This window comes from Dermacentor variabilis, chromosome 9 (genome assembly GCF_050947875.1).
Source record: "Dermacentor variabilis isolate Ectoservices chromosome 9, ASM5094787v1, whole genome shotgun sequence".
Lineage (NCBI taxonomy): Eukaryota > Metazoa > Arthropoda > Arachnida > Ixodida > Ixodidae > Dermacentor > Dermacentor variabilis.
In genome coordinates this window covers 96027239-96043332 of record NC_134576.1, presented here as the reverse complement: position 1 = coordinate 96043332, position 16094 = coordinate 96027239, and the positions used below count along the sequence as shown (strand labels likewise).

Genomic DNA, 16094 nt, shown 5'->3' with positions numbered 1-16094 from the left:
TTCTCATGCGTAGACGATAACAGGATTAGTGATGTTATTACATTCAGTGGTTCCATAGTTATGAAACTGTCAGGGCGACCACCTAATACTATACACATCAAGTATGGATTGCCGCATGCTGAAAAAGGGATACGTGAGCAATAAATATTAACCGAAATGATAGGGGAAACGCAATTGCACAAAATTAAGAGCAAACGAATAGAATAAAACATTATATATAATTTTGAGACAATATACAACAATTAACATAAGCTAGAGAACGTACGGACCTGAAAAATGGCACAGACCATGAAATTATTTAATATAATGAATCCAATACCCGAATAAGAATATCACTGTACAAAGCGGTGCTGCAATCAGTTAAAGGAACATTGATGCTTCCAGGAACAATAGAAACACATTGATTTTACACGATTAACAGACTTATACGGAAGCAACAAGTAATGTAAATAAAACAAGCATATCAAAAATAATTACTGCAATTAGTGTTGCTTTTCTTTTAGTACATAGTGTTAGAAATAGGTAGAAAGAACTGCATTTCTATCTTGAATCTCGTGGCACCACAAGCATCTGCTGGCATGAAAGCCATGCAGTTCTGGTCAGTCTTTAGTATGTGATTTCATTACCTCATACTAATCTGTTCCAATGTTTTTAATATGATTGTAGCATTGTGATTGCTAGTCATTTTCTGAGCGTTAACACTTTTTCTCAATACTTTTGTTTTAGTGGAGTTTAATTTTCAAGAACATTTGTTGTTGAACTTCTTCACTTTTGATTACATCCACGTTTAACCTGTTCGTATAAAGTTAGAAATTGCAATCAATATCTTCATACATGTGATTGGTCTCGTTCCAGTCACTTTTGTAATGTAGCTTTATGAATTCTATAAATAAAAAAGTAACGTGCACGTGACATTGTGAGTCTTACTTGTGTTCTTTGCCAGGGGTAGCTTGCACGAACATTTCATAACGAAAATAATAACGAATTTAAGATAGTGTTCTTGTGCGGACAGGCGTTATGAATGGAACATTTAAGAACACGTTCTTAAGTTCGTTATTATTTTCGTTGTTAAATGTTCGTGCAAGCCTCCTCTGGTGCTTACTGAACTCCCTTGTTTCATGTAGCCATTACAGGAATTGTAATAATTCATAATGACCAAAATGCAGATTTACGATGTAGTCAGCTCCGTTTTCACATATTGATGACCGCTAGCAGTGTATATATAGTAAGATACATAATGAATGCTCCAATTTATGTTCGGAAATTTATATGTTCGCACGTTCACAAAACATCTCAAACAAGCTCACCAGCTACTTGCCGACAACGGTGGCAACTGCGGCATTAATGTGCCTCAGCAGGTGTACCACTGAGGACAAATGAAATGCGAACCGCGGATTGTGTGGCCTAAGTAGAACTAAAGGTAGAGTGCATGCCATCGGCCAGTCATTGTGCGCATGCGCGGGCATGTAGTTCTCGCGCAGAATGTGGTGCTGCTCGCACAAGTGCAATAAACGTGACCCGTACTTTGAGCGAAAGTAATTTTCTCATCCCCCCGCGGCAGTGCCTTTCCTACCTGGCAGTAAGCTGTTACGGTAGCTAGCACCACCGCCGCATCCGTAGTACAATACACCTTTCGAAGGCCCAGTTTCCTAACGCGCGTTGCTTTACTTTTGTTTCCGCCTTTTAAGCTGCCAGTGCCTAATCGTAACTTGAATAGCACGAAAATGTATTACACTGCAGGAGAAACAACAGCGCTAGTTACCTTAACGGCAACCACTGGTAGGAATGGCACTTGGCGGGGTGAAAATACATATTTCGAACAAAATACAGGTGACGTAATTTGAGTAGGACAAGCAGCCTAGCACTCTGCGTTCAAATCAAATGCGCGTGCATGTGTACTTACAACGATGGCTGCCCGACGCCGCGCACTGTGCTTTCAGTTGTGCTTCGGCCACACGCTCTCCTGCTTGCATTTGATTTCACACGCTCTCCTATTTGCGTTTCAACACGACACTGGCGCTGTCATTTTTCAAAACACGAATTACCACCAACCCTCCCGCATCTCCCTACTACACATCACAACACCCGTCCGACGTCATTCTTTATTCGGGACACCTAAACGCGACCGTGAGCCTTGCACGAAGAGGAGGGGAAAATTACTGCCGCTCACAACCGCGCCCTGCATTCGTACTTAAACGCGCGCTTTACCTCCCAGGCTCGCCGATACGACGGAAGCGAGCCGCTTCCCTACCGGCATTCCCAACCGGCATTCCTTTCCCTTTTGCCGAACACTTTCCCCCGCTCTCTCTTTCACCCTCTCTCTCTCCCTTTTCTCCTTTCCATCGCTGAGTGGAGCGCCGCTCCGAGGCGCGACCCAGTCGGCGGCACCGAGCGACGGACCGCTCAGATTCGTCCCGGTGGCGCAACAGTGTGGAGCGGCGTCGACTTACTCCGCGCGCAGCTATCCTTTGGATTGGCTCCATTCGTGAAGCCACCGGGCATTGTCGAGTGCCCCCTCATTGAACCGCGCTGCCTTTTTTCGGTATGCTTAAGTCTGCTTTCGCCGCTGCTCTTTGTTTCCGTCTAGTTTGAAAGTGGGCAGTGTAATTTCTCTTTCTTTTCTTCTCTTTCGTAGCCATCTAAATGTCGCGTAGTGTGAACAGTGGTACGTGTTGCCGTCCCTTCGTCAGACGTCTGAAAAACGTCTCCGCTCGCTATGTGACCTGCCAAGAATAGACGAACTGTCGTCATCCGGTCTCCACCGAGACTGTCTGCTCGCCGTGATTCTGTAAGCGATGAAGTCGCGCGCGTCGTGTTGCCACCCCCTGGACTCAACCTAGTTCCCCAAACTTCCCATTTCGTTCTCCGTGTGTCCCGAATAGGAACGAAAAAGTTCCTCCCGATCTGTCGTACATACTCTGTGGATACTCAACCGGCATTCGATAACGACTACGGAAGTAAATCCTGCTCGGAAGTGCTTGACTAAGGAAAGGTGTTAAGCCACCCGGTATCACCGCGGCACTGGGTTTGAATTTATTCGTCAATTACGTGAAAAACGTTACGGTCTCTGGAACTTCAAGTGCGTACTTGGATGCTGCTAGGGTTGTCGAGTGCCACGTGACGGGCACAACTCTAAGCTTTGTTTGAGGAGTGGACTGGGATATTGAAGACCCCTGGATTCACTGACGACGTTGTCTATGCGGATAAAAACCGGAACGCACAACTCGAACTCGGTGCGAAGGGAAGGTCCATCTTGCAAGCGTCTTTAAAAGGGTGAGCAACGAATTTATTTTTCTTGTTCGCAGGTTTCGGATGCGACAAGCAAAATGGTTTTTTGAAGGAGAAAGAACTGATAGCTTGCAGGGGCGTTCATGGTCCATATCTACAGGAAAAAAAAATATAAAGGAATCAGGACGATAATAAAGCTCCTGTACATTGTTCACTAAAAGAAGGCATCTATAATCTTAATGTTATTCTTTCCATACCCTCCATAAAGAGTCTATAGACAGGCGCTTAGCATTCGGTACTCTATGATTTGTGCGTTGCAATTACACATCGCCAGAGGCTCTTATCATCAGCAGCTGTGATGCCCCATGTATTTGCTACAATTTAGTACCTCCGCGCTCATACTTCCCAAATGTATGTTATTCGTTGTGGCGAATGTATGTGGCTCAAATGAATATTATTTTGGATGAGAGATACGGAATATGGAGAGAATGACGCAAAAACAAAAGCGGCGCTTTCACTTTTCGGCATTTTCAGTTGAGTCGAGTTACCAACTAAACTCGGAGAAAAATCAGCTTTGGCCTCTAAATTGGCAACCGCAAACAGCAAGATAACAGACGAAAATCTGAAACAATTTGTATGTTTATTTTCATAGAACTATCCACAACAAATCACGTTTGTTATTTATGCGTGGATTATATGAACATGAGGACACTTGCTACTTTTAAAGTTGTTGCTCGTGTTAATGCCGCAATTCAAAATTTTTTTCTTGGCTTCTTTTTTGTGACTTGCTGGCTGTAGGCAGGCAGTCTTGAACTAAATGTTTATCTCCGCTGATATAGCCTAGGTTGCGGAAAGAGTTGATAATTTGTCTTTGTTTTAGTTGTCAAATACGAACTTTAATATTTGCTAAGTGTAATAAGAACTATAAAAACAATTGCACTTAACTGCCGGAATGACTTCTTCGAATTAGAAATGATGGCGAATATTTGTCAACATTTATGCAGCATTAGGTTGCTCTGAGCGAATTCAGAGGACATCTAGCACAGCCAAAAACGATAATAAAGAACAAGTACAATTAAGAGCGTCCCAGTGACAACACGCTTGAAACAACCGAATGTACCGGAGGTTTTCCGACACTTCCTACAATAAAGACCATTTGTCATGAACAGAATGGGCACTAGAAGGACCAACAGAAAATGATGACGACACCAGGTCAACTAGACAAAACCAAAGAAAACGAATCAAGTGTATTTTTGTTTTTTATTGGGGAGACAATTGGCTTTTTTGGCGTAGCAGTATTCCACGTGACTTTTTAGTCGAAAAAAATATTTTACCTCGTCAGGTTTGACAACGCTCAACCATTAGTTTTGTTGGGCTTCCATGACTATTGCGTTTCGCTTTATATAATTTCTAAACACGTGCAGTATATCTTTCTATTCTGTAGACCACACACGGGTGATCTTTGTTCGAAAATGGATACTAGACTGCGTCGCCAGGCAACATAGTCAGCTTCTTAAGGGTAAACATACAAACGTTGCAGGAAAGTGAGCAGTACACCCATACAATTCGGTGCAGCTAAGCTTACGATCAAGTTTAAAAGTGGTACAACAGTCTCAGAATTCGTTCGGAAAGTCCATACTTCGAGCCCTTAATCGGTTGATCTGCGAAATCGCAATACGTTGGTTGCCACAATTAATTGAAAAAATATATTGGGCCAAATGGCTTAATCACCTTATTGCACATTGACAGTTCTTTCGTGGCTTTTTTATTGAAGGAATTTGGCACAAATGGCGAAACGCTGCAATTCGCAAAAGGCAATAATTTAAGAATCCTGTAAAACTTCTAACACACGCAGTATAATTAGAGGGAATGCGAAAACACTATGTGGGGGAAAATGAAGAGAAATGACGCGTTGACGTACAGTTTCGCACCCTTTTCGAACTACGAAAAAGAGAACTCGGCGTAATCAGTAACCACGTTAGTGATCGACGCCCACATGCAGTAAACTGTAGTAGCCAGGAGGCACAGGTGCTGTTAAAAAAGGTTGTTTCTAACCAACATTTTTTTTCCGAGCAGGTAACAAGGTCAGATTATTTACAGAATACAATCAATGCGGCAAAAGCTATCTGTTTCTGCAGGGTTTTTTACGATATACAGTGCGGAATATTGTAATAATGTCAGGAAAGTCCCAAATAGTTTATGCACCTTCACAAAGAAAAAAAAATGATTCGCGAAGCACGAACAGGAGATATTTCAGTTTGCCGGAGAAGACAAAGAGTTTAGGGACTCGACTTCGATCGGTTTTATATTATGTGTATGGAAATTAAAAATAATACTGCTACAAAAATAACACAACTTTATGCACATGTGGATGAAAAATTAGGTTAAATAATGTACGTAGAAACTTCTACGTTAACAACCACTTGAAGCACTCATGGATCAAGAAATCGAACATATTACTTCGTGCGAACCTTAAGCCATAAACTACAAATTTGTGAATTTCGTTTCTGTCCATACCTGTTCGAAGCATACCCATCACACATATATTCATTTCTTGCATATTGCACGTGCACATTTTTTAATGTCGTTTTTAATTACTGATCTTACTACTGTTCATTTTACCAGCGTAACAGTGTATATTTCCTTCGCGGTTATGTTATTTAGCCGTATTTCAATGTGCTCGCAATGCGTATACATGCATGTAGATGTATTGATGCCCAAGATAGTGCATGTATACTACGTGTTGCATTAACGAAGCCACCATTACGAAAAGCTTGATGTTTGTATTGCGGATGAGTGCACTGCTGTTATCAGGTGGTGCCCCCCACCCCCAGCTTTGTCAAGCTGCATGCTTACAGCTTTCTTGCTAAGGTGGCCTTCAGCACTGTACTTTGTGCTTGTAAATAAATCTTGACTTGACTGAAGCATCAAGTCAAGCATTAATTTAAGATACAAACATCAATTATCTGCAGGCATTAAGGCTCATGTGTATTGATGGACTCTGCTTGGCTAATTATTTTTTTTTTCAATATGTATCAAAGCGAACAACAGCAATAATTTGTGTTTTTGTGAACGTTTCATGCCCCGGCTTAGTACTAGTGCCACGGTGGCGAAGCGTGTTAATAATAGAAGACATTCCCAAAGCCAAGCGCACTCATTCCAAATTTCATCTTCGCTAGTATTTCCGGTTAAACAACCTCGACAGCATACGTAGTTTCCAGAGTGTAGGGCTTTAAGAAATAAACTGTCAAGATCCCATTGCAGCGCATAATAGTCTTCAATTCCTCAATTTGTCATGCTAGGAATCGCCACCAGGGGTGGAGTACAACTCGACGACCTTGCTGTCACTAGAAACATTTTCCCGTTTCCTTGAGAACATTTTTGAGCAAGATTGCCAACCCGGAGACGTTTCGAAGTGCATCTCCTCGAGATTCGGAATGGAACCCCTCTATTTTTAAAGTAAAAAAAAACAATAACAAGTGATTCTGGTCTAAGGGATGTTGTACTTTAAATGTACTATATGATGTCAAGAATATTTGGGTACCTCAGGGGCTTAAATTGATAACGAACAAAAAAATGTGTCGGATCCACACAATACGCAATCGTGACTAGTCGTCGCACCTTTCAACGAAATAGAATTGAAGATTTCTTCGGTATGTTATCACTCAATCAATATATCAATCATTAGAAAATGAGCCTTAAACAATTCAAAATAGTTGGACCAATAGCCTATGTGGCCATTCCCTGGTTCAATACAGAAAAGAACATATATAGCTCAACGACGTACATATTTGATAAACGAGTAAGAACACTGTATACACGAACAAGTATTAGTTTGATAAGGGAGGGTTATTACGTTTGACTAGACAAAAAGAAGTGTTTATATGCCTGGTAAAAGTTTTTCGTTACTTTTATGTCCACATGCACAATTTTCCAAGTTATACCGCCTAATAACTCTAATATAATCGTTCACCGTACACATTGCTGCAGTAAGGAATGTTTAAATTAAATTCAGTTGTTTGACCGTAGGAAGTTGAATATGGTGCTGGGTAAGGGGAAGTTGGTGTTGAGTATTTTGTGAACTAAGAAAGTGATCTTATATCTCCCTAACGCCTTATAAGAAAGGATATGAATGTCAATAAACACAGTGTGACGGGGGTAATGAAACTGAGATAATGTTATTCTTAGGCTGCGCATTTACAATTGCAGTATACGCGCTAACTAAATTTTATTTGTTAGGCCTTATATTACGCAACGATAACCCAGGTGGATATGAAATAAACGAAGATACATGCAACGAAGCAAAGCACGAGGAGAATATCGCCAGGCATGGGCCAGGGTGTAACGGCTGAAGGCTAGTTTCCTACAGACAACGTTAATTTGTTCTCTCCACTGCAAGTGAGTCTAAAGGAACCCCTAAATATTGAAATGTATCAGCACGGCCCAGAGATCGGTTCGCTAGGGTCAAATTGAAGTCACTGTAATCTGTAATCCAGGTTGGAGTTAAAGATGATACATTTAGTTTTATCAGCATTTAGAGCTATCTATTTTCTCGAAATCATTTACCTACCTTTAGCTGTTCGCCAGATATAATGTCTTGCAATGACGAGAGTGAGTCGCCCGTATACATTAACACCTTTGACAACTCAAGTGCGTGCGGTAAACCGTGCCTGGCGGTACACTTGTCGCCTCCGTGGTTTAATATAACTGTGGATGAACTGAAGCTTGTTTTCAAGAATACCGTAGGATTCCACTTCTTCTAAAACTATGAGGTGACAGATTTATCGAACATTTCGCCATTATTTTGACGATTGCATTTCTTTAAAATAAAGCCCAGCCAGTCCCTCAAGCAACTTCTCAGCTCATCTTCTAGTTTCAGTTGATAGAATTAGTGAATTTCCCCCCAACGTCCGTCTAAGCGAATAGCCGAAGTTGACTTAAGAAACAGAGTCGCCCTTTTAGCATTAACAACTTAAAGAAAGGAAAACCTTGGTACGCATCAAATAAGTGAGTCAAAGGATCATTCTAAGCTACGATCACAGCGGACCCTGTACTCTTAAAGTTTGTTTCATCGCACAAAGGGACGTCCTCGTACGCCGATTGCTATGACCTCAATCTTGTTATTTATGAAATGCATGACCTGCCATTTAACCTGCTCATGTAATTCACTAATCCACAGGTGTCAACGAAAAAGGGGTATCTGAAGTTTTAATAAGTCAAGCGATACTACGACCACATTGCAATGGTATTCAGATGAGAGGCTTTATTCCGGCTAGCACACATGCTGTGACGAGAGTTTAGGCCTGGTTATTGGCAAGCGTTGAAAGAAGGGTCAAGCTCCTCAGCCCGTTATTACCAGCTTAATCCAGTGATTTGTCAGCTTAGGAAATTTTAAGCAGTTTTCTTAGTTCAGCCACCTTTCTAGGCTTCAAAAGGTTTGTTTTTCTGTCTTCTACGTTTCTCAGCGTTCAGACGTATTCTTATACCACCGCTGCCTCTTTCTCAATTTTTATAAAGGAGATCATATAAATAGAATTCCCAAACGTTGTGGCCTTCCAGAAAATGGACGCACTTGATAGTGCGCTTTGTCGAGCATCATTGAGTGCTCGGAAACAACCCTGTGCGTGTGACAGTCTCGAAATATAGCAAAGACCACTCCAAACTTCCCCGAAAGATTTTGCGTCGACCATTATGGAAGCGCTTTATGTCAAATACAACCAGGGGGCGGGGGGATATTCTGTAAATATCCCCCTAGATGCCCGTTTCGTCGGCTGCTGAACTTCTGATTGACTGGGCTGGGGTACGCGTGAGAAGGAGACAGACGCCTTCAGCCAACCAGCACTTTAGCAGCAGTGGAAATATACGTGTCCACAAGGTTGACACTAACAGAGTGTCCCCCCTGGTTTTTGATCAAATGAAGTGGTTCACTGTCTCGTTGCAAGGCAGCAGCAGTGCAAAGAAAAAAAAACCCAAAACAATGAGACAGCTGAGAGGCTAGCTGCTACGCAAGTGGCAGCATTGGAGAACGCGTACCGGGCGTGTAGAAGGACTTGGTTAGAAACAACTTACTTGGACGGGTAGTAGCCGGCACACTTAATGAAGGAAACTTATTGATGTTTAAGCCCCGCTCAAAAGGCATGCAGCACAAACTTCCAAAGTTTTGGAAGCAACGTTACATACCGAACACTCATAAACAAACCATTCACCGAATTTTCAATGCATTGCAGAAGAAAAGTGTCTTGCATAAGTGTATATGAAAGTAGCAAAACATTTATCACAATATTGCCACCTGGTGTTATGAGCCAGCGACCATTCAGCATTGCGTGCCCAGCAAAACGGCGAAGACGACGACGAGGTCAAGGATCCCGCGCCAGCTGGAGAACCGTCGCTTAGTGCTTGGCATTTTTTTGTCTCTGGCTGCTCGTACTGTCACTTACTCCTGCGTTAGCACGTGACAAACTGGTGGAGGTGCGGGGTAATCTAATCTATGCACAACACCCCTCCGAGCAGCAGGAGCTCCAGCCCCGTACCGGTGGTTACGCCTGTACACCGCGCCAGCAGAAGGATCCGTGGACAATCCCCTGAGTTTGGACTCCTCGCAGAGAAAATGGCAGCTCCGACCACGCCAACAGGTATGGAAGGCCCAACGCCGATTCAGTGTACGCTACTGAATCCGCGAACGCCAAATCCCTTCCACGGCGCCATACATGAGGATGTTGAAGATTGGCTGGTCCACTATGAACGTGTTGCCGCGTTCAACAAGTGGGATGACGCAGAGAAACTGAAAAACGTATATTTCAGCCTGAACGATGGTGCACGTGTTTGGTACGAGAACCGCGCAGATGCCCTAAATTCATGGGCAGAATTCAAACGCCGGATTCTTGAGACGTATGCGAGCCCTGATCGCCGGGAGCGAGCTGAGCGTGATCTCCAGTCCCGTATACAAATGCCGAACGAAGGTGTCGCAATGTATGTCGAGGACATGACGCGTCTCTTTCGACGAGCCGACCCCATCATGTCGGAAGAAAAGAAGGTGCGGTACCTGATGCGCGGAGTGAAAGAGCAGCTGTTCGGCGGTCTCGTGCGCAGTCCTCCCAAGACTGTGTCAGAATTTCTTTCCGAGGCCGTCACCATGGAACAGACGCTTCGGCAGCGGGCACCATCATACGAACGCCAAGTGAACGCTGCCTCACCTACGGACTTCTTCGGAGCTCTCGGGGGCCACGTCGATTTCTTTCGAGAGCTCATTCGCTCCGTAATCCGCGAAGAACTCCAGAAGCTGTCGGTACCCCCACAGCCGACGCTCAACTCCTTGTCCAGCGTTCTCCGTGACGAAGTCCAGCAAGCGCTAAGAGAACCACCCTTCAACGCAGAAGCTCGACCGCTAAGAACTGACAGCTCCCGTATGTCGTATGCGCAAGCTTTGAGGCAACCTGCCCCACCTCCCTCCCCGCTTCGCACCGCGTGCCCGGCCATGCTACAGCCCGTCCAAGCGGCCTCGTATTACCAGGACCACCGACAGGCCCCAAGGAAATCAGACGTGTGGCGGGCACCTGATCGCCGTCCCCTTTGCTTTCACTGTGGCGAAGCTGGGCACGTCTACCGACAGTGCTCCTATCGAGAGCTCGGACTACGCGGATTTTCAGCAAACTCGCCGCGACCTAGGTTCGGCCAGCGTCCTCCGGAAATTGAACAATACGTTGCCCAGCAGTGCGGATCCCCATCAACTCGACACCAGTCACGCTCCCCTTCGCCGCGGCGGTTTTCTCCAACTCGCCGTACGTATTCGAGCATGGTGCGGGGTCGGTCGCCCAGCCCGCGCCGGGAAAACTAACCACAGCGGCCTTCGGGGGCGAGGCCGCTCAGTCTGGACGTACTCAAGGACCCCTACTGACGCGTACACGGACCGACGATGCACCGACGACGACAGTACCCGCTGATTACAGAAAAAGAATTTCCTTGGACATTCCTGTACTGCTCGACGGTCGTGAACTGACTGCTTTAGTGGACACTGGAGCGGATTATTCTATAATCAGCGAAAAACTGGCCACCCTTCTGAAGAAAGTGACGACGCCGTGGAATCAAACGCCAGTTCGTACAGCTGGCGGGCACATCATCACCCCACTCGGCATGTGCACGGCAAGAATACAGATTTGTGGCTCCACGTTTGTTGCCAGCTTAAGCATTCTCCCTCAGTGTTCTCGAGACCTAATCATCGGTATGGACTTTCTCAGGGAGCACGGAGCTATCATCGACATTCGAGAACGCCTCGTCACTTTCTCGACAAAGAGCGCCGCAGCGACGACCAACACCATCCACCCTCGAGCACCGCTTCGTGTCATCGACGACGCTGTCACGTTACCACCACGTGCAAGTGTCGTGGTTCAGGTGGCATGTGACAGACTCTTATACGGTGAAGCGGTCGCCGAAAGCAATCGCTCTCTCCTGCTTTCTCAAGGTGTTTGCGTAGCGAGAAGCCTTATTGATCTCCATGATGGCCACTGTGAGGTTCTTGTCACGAACTTCAGCTACGAACACCGGCACCTTTTCCCCGGTACTGTCATCGCCTACGCCGACCCGATCGCCGATGTCACTGAGTGTTTTGTTTCCGAGGCAATCGACAATGCTGAACCACCTATACGCAACGTCGACATTAGTCCAACGCTTCCTGAAGAGAACAAACAACCCCTACGCGAGCTGTTGCTCGAGTTCCACTCTTGCTTTGCACGGTCGTCGAAGATACGTCAAACGTCGATTACGAAACACCGTATCATCACCTATGACGACGTGCCCCCCATACGGCAACAGCCTTATCGTGTTTCCCCGACAGAACGACATGCGATTCAAACGCAGGTGAAGCAAATGCTTCAAGACGGCGTAATACAGCCTTCATGCAGTCCCTGGTCATCGCCAGTCGTTCTCGTTAAAAAGAAAGATGGCACGCTTCGGTTTTGTGTGGACTACCGGAAGCTAAACAACGTCACAAAGAAAGACGTGTACCCGTTGCCTCGTGTCGACGATTCCCTGGATAGATTGAGGCGCGCGAAGTATTTCTCCTCTATCGATCTGAAAAGTGGCTACTGGCAAATTGAAGTAGATGAGCGGGACCGCGAGAAAACTGCGTTTGTGACTCCGGACGGCCTTTACGAATTCAGAGTACTCCCTTTCGGCCTCTGTTCCGCGCCAGCCACATTCCAGCGAATGATGGATACCGTTCTCGCTGACCTCAAATGGAAAAGCTGCCTCGTCTATCTCGATGATGTCGTTATCTTTTCGGAGACTTTTGACGAGCACCTTCGACGCCTTCGGAATGTACTCGAAGCCATTCGATTGGCTGACCTTACACTCAAGCCAGAGAAATGCCATTTCGGTTACGAGGAACTGAAGTTCCTTGGTCACGTCGTGAGCGCGGCAGGTGTTCGGCCCGATCCCGAGAAGACTGATGCCGTAGCTGCTTTTCCCACTCCAACCGACAAGAAAAGTGTCCGACGGTTTTTGGGGTTGTGTGCCTATTATCGACGTTTCATTGAAAATTTTTCGAAGATTGCAGAGCCGCTATTTCGCCTTACACGTGACGACGTGCCATTCCTCTGGACTGATGAACAAGAGACTGCCTTTGCGGAGCTACAACATCGCTTGTCTTCGCCTCCTGTGCTCGGTCATTTTGATGAGGATGCTGTCACAGAAGTACGCACTGACGCCAGCAATATCGGTCTTGGAGCTATCCTGGTGCAACGGCAAGACGGAACTGAACGAGTTATCGCCTACGCGAGCCGCACTCTGTCACGGGCAGAGTCCAATTATTCCACCACTGAGAAGGAGTGCCTCGCGGTTATTTGGGCTACTACAAAGTTTAGGCCGTATCTCTACGGGCGGCCATTTAAAGTTGTGACCGATCATCACGCTTTGTGCTGGTTGACCAACCTCCGAGACCCTTCTGGACGATTGGCACGTTGGAGTCTGCGACTCCAGGAATTTAACATCACCATCGTATACAAGTCCGGTAGGAAACATGAAGATGCTGACACGCTATCAAGAGCACCTGTCGCATCTCCGAATCCTGACGAGGAAGACGACAGCGCCTTCCTGGGAGCCCTCAGCAGACCGGACCTGCTCGCTACACAACGATCAGACGCTGAGTTAAGGCCCATAATTGATCACTTAGAAGGCAGCATCGCGTCCATTCCTCGCCCACTTTCGCGACGGTTGTCATCATTTTGCCTTCGAGAGGGCATCTTATACAAAAGAAACACAGGTGCCGGCGACAAACCACATCTTCTAGTAGTGCCTCAAGCCCTTCGCGACGACATTCTATTAGCCTGCCACGACGAGCCGACATCTGGTCACTTGGGTTCCTCAAGGACTCTGGACAGGGTACGGCAACTGTACTACTGGCCTAGACTGACTGCTTGCGTCAAACGCTACGTGAAAGGATGCCGTGAATGCCAGCGCCGAAAGTCACCACCCTTCAAGCCTGCAGGCCTTCTACGACCCATCGACCCTCCGCGTACGCCGTTTGATCAAGTTGGAATGGACCTTCTTGGACCATTTCCCTTGTCTTCCTCCGGCAATAAGTGGATCATTGTCGCAACTGACTACTTGACGCGTTACGCTGAGACGAAGGCACTACCACGCGGGACAGCATCTGAAGTTGCCCAGTTTTTTATGCATCACATTGTGCTTCGGCATGGCGCACCATCATTCATTATCACTGACCGAGGGACGGCATTTACGGCGAAGCTTCTGGACGACATCTTCAAGTTGAGTTACACGATTCATCGAAAGACCACTGCATACCACCCTCAGACTAATGGTTTGACAGAAAGACTAAACAAAACACTGGCAGACATGCTCTCTATGTACGTCGATGTGCAGCACAAAACGTGGGACGAAATCCTGCCGTACGTAACGTTTGCGTACAACACTGCCACACAAGAAACTACACGATTTACGCCGTTTCGCCTCGTTTATGGTCGAGATGTTCAAACTATGCTCGACGCCATGATTCCATATGAAGACATCGATCAGCTCGACCAGTTAGCTCCTGACGTCGAGGAGTACATTCAGCGTGCCGAGGAAGCCCGTCAACTGGCCCGTGTCCACATACGACAGCAGCAGTGTACCGATGCCATAAGGTACAATCTTCACCATCGACAAGTTACCTATGAGCCTGGTGACCAAGTTTGGGTTTGGACCCCCATTAGACGGCGAGGCCTCAGCGAGAAACTCCTGAGCAAGTACTTCGGACCATACACGGTACTAAGGCGTGTAAGCGACGTGAATTATGAAGTGGTTCCGGACGGAGACCTACCATCGCCCAAGCGCCGTTTACCACGCGCAGAGACTGTACATGTCGTCCGCCTCAAGCCGTATTTTGCACGGTGATGTTAAGTCTACCGGTGAAACAAACTTTTGTTTTTGCTGTCGTCGCGTCGTCCTCCAAAGAACTGCGAAGTGGTTTTTTTTTCTATTTTTTTTTGTTCCCGACGACAGAACCCAATTTTTTTTTGCCTCGTGTGCATGCCCGTATGTGTGCTAGCGCTTTTTTCCTTTTTTTTAATGTCTTACCTAATGTGCGTACTTTCCGTGTACGTCTTGTGTTTGAGCATCGAGTCGATGCTTCATAGGGAGGGGGAATAATGCCACCTGGTGTTATGAGCCAGCGACCATTCAGCATTGCGTGCCCAGCAAAACGGCGAAGACGACGACGAGGTCAAGGATCCCGCGCCAGCTGGAGAACCGTCGCTTAGTGCTTGGCATTTTTTTGTCTCTGGCTGCTCGTACTGTCACTTACTCCTGCGTTAGCACGTGACAATATGTAAGCGGACACACAAGTGCTTCGCGCAACGCACAAACTCTAAGACACTATCATGAAAAAACATTTAACAGTTCTTGCTTACTTAATTTCCAGCATAGCTCTACTACAGTTTCTGCAGAAGGCGCCAGTGTGCTGGCGCTGGGGATAAAGGGAGCTGAATACCATCTTCATTTTAATGATCATTCCTCTTTGTTGTAGAGTAGCATGATTGTTATGTCCGAATTTACAGACGCGAAAAACCAAAGCCTAATTCGTAAATGAATCGCATATAAACAACGCAATGTTTCTATTCAAATACGTAAGCTATCACTTTGTCACATATTTCATTGACCAGAAATTCTTAATGCAAAATCGTACCTTCCTTAGGATCAGCTGCTGATTACCAGAGCTTGCGCAGTCCCATAAAACGGGACAGTTTCTCCGCTCCGAGCTGAGTTACTGAAAACAGTGCCGAGTGGCTGTTCCTGCATGCCAAGATAAATCTTGTGCACAAGGCTTCTGTAGTAGTTTCCATTCCAAAAGTCCTTTGTCGTGCAAATGAAGCAAACTCACAGCTGTTAAGTATACCGGGTGTTTCAGGGAACACTTTCAACATTTTTTTAAAGGTTGCCCCTGGCATAAAGCACAGTTCTAGTTCATGAGGTGGTCTACTCGAAGCGGCGCACACTACTAGCGCAAAAAAGTGAAATGAATAATCGACTAATAACAAAAATTCACTAATCAACTATCTAACTAATTACCTCATGGTCTATGTTGCAATTTACAAATTCTACCAGTGAAGTTCGCAAGGCGGGTGCACTTCAACGAATTCTTAGGATGACACCATTTTTCACATAATAATTTCCAAACTTTGCGGAGAAATGCATTGGCGTCCCGGTTACTTCCTTAACAAAACGTCCTTTTATGCATTCACGAACAAAAGTAGGTGGAACGCAGAGGAATGACTGGAGCTCGGTAATCCGACTGGCTTGGGAGTCCACGGTAAAACCACAAACGAGGTTGTGCAACGTGGCATGGTTTGGGCTTCTTTTGAAGTCTGAGTAGCGCA

General features: G+C 45.8%; 1 protein-coding gene across 1 annotated transcript in view; it reads left to right on the top strand.

The window, feature by feature from the left end:
- The first annotated feature begins 2770 nt into the window (after nt 1–2770).
- The window catches only part of LOC142557167 (glycine receptor subunit alpha-3-like), a 104779-nt gene continuing 91455 nt past the window's right edge, over nt 2771–16094 (top strand). Inside the window, exon 1 of the mRNA XM_075668831.1 lies at nt 2771–3273. The gene's annotated coding sequence lies outside the window, so the exon portion shown is untranslated. The remainder of the gene's footprint in view (nt 3274–16094) is intronic.